Raw genomic sequence first — 4,994 nt, forward strand, 5'->3', positions numbered from 1 at the left:
GATCCACTTTTCCATCAAGAAAAATAGATGGTGTCACAGGCTTTAGGAGCTGGGCTTCTTTGACTCACCATTGACAATGGAAACCTCTCTGTATTGAGAGTTTCTAGTCAGGAAACAACAGGGCCATTGAAGGCAGAACCAGTCTACAGGAAACTGACACCAAGGCCAGGGGACCAGCATGTGTGTGGAGCAGAGCACGAGGACCTGGGACCGTCAGCTGCCCTGCTCAGTGATGCCATCCCAGAGCAGTGCTGTTTCTGTCCCGTGGAGACTGTCCCACCCTCCCTACTGCAGTCGCCACGTCTGTCACACAGCACAGTTCGATGTTCAGGTCTGGGCCAGGCCGCCTGGGTCACATCCAGCATGCACACACTTGGACACCAGGGCAGGCTGCTTGGCCTCGTTGCGCCTCAGGCCCCTGTGCTGGCCAGTGGAGCAGCACGGCCCCTGCAGCGGCACCTGGCATTGATCAGCACTCCCAGGTGCCGTCCACATGGCCAGTGAGGCATGGCCTGGGTCTTGGGTACCTGCAGGCTGCATTCCCAGTTCTTCCATCTTAAAATCAGTCGCTCGATGTCCCTGTCTGTCACTTGTTTCCCTCTCTCCCTTTTTCGGCATGTGATTCATTCAACAAACATGAATTCTGTGCCTGCCACATGTGGGACTCAGCAGGAGGAGAGTGTTGGGGACCCAGAGCTGGAGTAAATGCCTTGTCACTGGGTTGTGCTGCTATCTTCACTGTTCCAACTGTAGGCCAATGTGGAGAAGCCCAGGCCTGGAGGTGGAGCTGGCCCAGGCCCAGACCCAGGGCTGCCCCATCCCCAGCCTCCATGGAAGACTGGAGGGCTCCGGGAGAAGGAGCAGCTTCCCCGCGGGGGTAGCAGGCCGCAGCAGTGAAATTCCAGCTGGCCGTGGACGGAGTCGCTGCTTGACTGTGTGGCTGTCGTGTCCCAAAGCACCTGAGCCAGGCGGCCCCATCCTGCTCAGGGCGGGGCCATCGCTCACTCCAGATCTTGCCGGTGGAGACCTGTCAGCAGCAGCTATGGCTGGGCCTGGGGAAGCTCCAAGAGCGGTGTCCACCCGGGCCCTGGCCCACCTAGCAGGGCCACCCTGAGATGTTCTTAGCTGCCTCGCAGCCCTCCCACTGCTAGTCGTCCGCTGAGCTCCTTTTCTGATCTCAGGTTCCTCCATCGACAGTGCCCCACGGACCCTGCAGGAATCAGCGTCCAGCCACTGCCTCAGGACAGTTTGGCAGTGTTCAGGCCTCGAGGGAGCCCCTGAGCCCCATAGCTCCAGAGCGTCGGTGTGCTTGCATTACCACAGTTGTCACTTCAAGCGGCAGGTTATTACTTGCCTCCCCCTCCCAACAGTGACAGTGAGTCCTTGAGACAAGCATCTGGGTCTCCATTTTCTCTGTGAGACTGAACACATGGCTGGCATTCAACGTGCGCCCAAGAGGGTGGTCCCTGAGAGCACCGTCCACCTCTGCTCAAGTCATGACAGTAAGCGGCCCCTGCTTGAAGCATGGAGTGATAGCTGTCCTCGAAGAGTGAGCCTTTAGAAGCCCAGCTGGATAGAAGGATCTAGAATGAGAGGGGCTTTCTCTTGTCGAGGGCCAAAGATGTAGACTTTTTTGCCTAATAAGAGGATGGACCAATTTGGAACAGTCTCTAAGTGTAAATACGCCTGATGAATCTGAGCTCAGAGCCAGCTGGGCCTCCTGTTCCCAGCTGAAGTGACCCACAAACCTAACTGTCCCTGCTGGAGGGAACTGAGATGGGGCTTCCCAAGCGAAATTCAGAGGACACGCCTCAGAAGCCACAGAGTGAACAACCAGAGCAGTTTAATTTCTATTTTGTAATGTAGAAACATAAAATGTTCCACTTGTTTGCTTTTAAAATGGAGAACAGAAAATATAAACTAATTTAACAAATGAAGGAATTAATTCGAAAAAATTCTTTGTGTTCTATTTGATGGGCAGTTAAGAAGGAGACAGCAGGGAAAGTGGCTGGAGAGAGAAAAAGGAGGTAGGAGAACTGCATGAAGAGGAGGGAGAGGGGAAGAGAGGGGAAGAACCTGGAGACTAGGTCCTGCCCACAGATCAAGGGTTGATCTTTTTTTTTTTTTAATTTAACATGGTCTCACTACACAGCTCAGACTTATAGTGATCCTCCTGTCTCAGCCTCCCCATTGCTGGGATTACAGGAGTGTGCCACCAGGCTGTTTCAGGGCCAGCACATCTGGGGTTCTGGGGTGGTACTGGGGATCCAACTTGGGACCTTGTACTTGCCAGCCAGGCACTTAGACTGCTGAGCTGTCTCCCCAGCCCAGTCAAATGTTGATCTTATCAAAGACTTGCTGTTTAAGATTTATTCTTGATTTCATTTGCTTTTTGCTGTTTTGCCATGGTAAGAGAGCAATTCTGAGCACATTTCTCTGTTTCTGACTTCTACATCAAGAAACTGCCAGGGAAGCTGATGCCTTTGTTAGTAATGATCTTTTTCTTTTTAAACTTGTTTTTTCCTCTTCTGGAAACTTTTAAGATCTTTCTTTAGCTTCCCATACATCATCATGAGGTTAGCGTGGGCCTCTCTTGCCTCATTGTGCCGGTCCTTCTGCTGCTGGGGGTCAAACCCAAGGCCTGGAGCGTGCCGAGCACACTATCACTGTGCTCCGGGCCTTCAGGGGGCTTTTAGATTCTGCAAATGCAGCTTGGTCAGTCCTGGGAAATATTTTTCTCTTATTTCATTAGAAACTTTATAGAGAGGTATAGCTGTCACCACAGTCCAATTTGAATTACTGTTTTTTTGTATAGTCTTCTGTTCTAGTTTTACTTTCCGTACTTTTTTGTGCTATTAAAGATCAATTCTTTGCCATTTTCTTTCCTCCAAATCCCTCTGTTCTTGTTAGTCTGTTGGTTTTAGTTCTATCTTTTGTTTGGAGACACCCCTCAAGTTTGGGGCTATCCTTTGCAGTCCACAAACCCTTAAGAGTGACATCAAAAAGCCCTTGGGCACTCTGCACAGGCATCTCTTGTCCACTGAGGAGCTTGCTAGAAGACCCCCAGCTCCTGGGCATTGTGGGGCGTGGTGGTTCCCCACACACCTTGACGAGGAACCTTGTCTAGGGCCCACTCAATTTCTCTAGAGGCTACTGAGTGCAAAATAGATAAGAGCTAAATTCAGATGTTCTATGCACAGTAGGGTGACGATAGTTACTCAGAATTTATTGTGCATTTCCAAGCAGCTAGAAGATGGGGCTGCAATGGTTCTCAAAACAAAGAAATGATAAGTGCTATAGTGATGAGTATGCTAATTGCCCTGATTTACTACTACACATTGTATAAATAGGCACAATTATTATGTGTCAGTTAAAAAGTTCTAAAAACCTACCACTAAAAAAAAAATTCTTTTGAATCCTTCAACCTGAGACAAGTGGGGGTAGTGCCATTCTAGCTGCTGGTATCTTGGAGATTTATAGCGGTGAAGGCTGGGATACAATTATCTATAAACAGGTTGTTAGTCCATCCTCTTGTTTCCCTGTGGCATTTCCTGTTCGTGTGGGCTCTGACTCTCAATTTCTTCATAAAATAACCCCCAGTGGTCTGGGGGAGGTAGTCACCGGCCGTACTGAGTGGGGTGGAAGCTTGGGGTGCCCAGCTGCCTCTTACACCAGCTTCCCGTCAGCCTCCGGGTTTCCACTCCACAGCCCCTCCCTGTCCCTCGCAGCCCCCAGCGCCTGCAGTCTCTGTGCCTTGCCAAGGTTTCGCAGCTTGAATTGGCTGCGTCGCGTGGCGTCCCCTGGTGTGGGCACATGGCCTTCGGATGCCTCAGTGCCCATGACACCTTTGCCTGCATTCCAGCTTCCAAAAATCTGTTGACAGCTCTTGTCTTCTGCTGGGTTTTTGGTCTCATTCTTTTTGTTCTTATTGGATTATTCCTTAAATCACATTTTAGTGGGCATGAGAAAGAATTACAATAAATGTGTATACTCAATCTGTCAATTTTGGGATAATTTCTTTAAGCGAAGAATGTATTTATTGGGGAAAGAAAGCTCCTGCCTGAGAGAGGGACAGAAGGGGGACCCAAGCAGGTTACTCCTGGGATAATGTTTTTTAATTTACCTTTTTACAGTTGATATACAAAAACAATAAAATCTCACATATTTATGAGGTACTCTGCGATGTTTCAGTATGTTGTGCAGCATTTATATCAAGTTAAACATCTATCTCCTCAAGCATGTATCATTTTTTATGGTAACATTTAAAAATTCCTTTCTTTCGACACTTTGAAATGTACAATACGCTGTTATTACAGCTGTACGTATCTACAGATCTGAAACACATACTTCCCAGGATTCTGCAGAAGAGGAGAGACAGCTGATAAACGTGTTGGTCTATTTTTTCTTTGTTTGAGATGGAGCCTTGCTACGTAGCCCAGGGTAGCCCTGAACTTGGAATGCCTGCCTCAGCTGCCTCAGGGGCTAGGATTACAGGTGTTTGGCACTCAGCGCAAGGTGCTCTAGTGGCTGATAGTGGCAGTGCTTTACACCAACTCCACCCACATCCCATTGGTTGGAACTGTGTGCTCGGGCAGAATACCGTGTGGTCCATGTGCAGCGCTGTCTCTGTACTACATCTGCAGGGTTTTGGAGTGACACACCAACACCCTGCGGTCACCAGGTCCACAAAGTCTGAGAAAGAAAAAACAAACTTCCGTTAAAATAAGGAGAGACACAGGCAGACGTAGGAGAGATTTCTTTTTTTGTTTTTGTTTTTATTTTAGAGAAAGTTCTACAGGGTGTTCAGAGTCTCACTACTAGATTGGATTCCTAGTGATCTGCCTGTTTACAGCCTCCCAAGAGCTGGGATTACAGGTGTGTGCCACCACGCCCAGTTTCAACTGCCCTCTCAGCGCGCCCCAGGGGTGGGGCCAGCATGGCAGGCCCAGGGATCAAAACCCCAGCCCTTGTGCCTACTTGCAGGCACTTTAATC

Source organism: Octodon degus, unplaced genomic scaffold, assembly GCF_000260255.1.
Source record: "Octodon degus isolate 3935 unplaced genomic scaffold, OctDeg1.0 scaffold00033, whole genome shotgun sequence".
NCBI classification, from domain to species: domain Eukaryota; kingdom Metazoa; phylum Chordata; class Mammalia; order Rodentia; family Octodontidae; genus Octodon; species Octodon degus.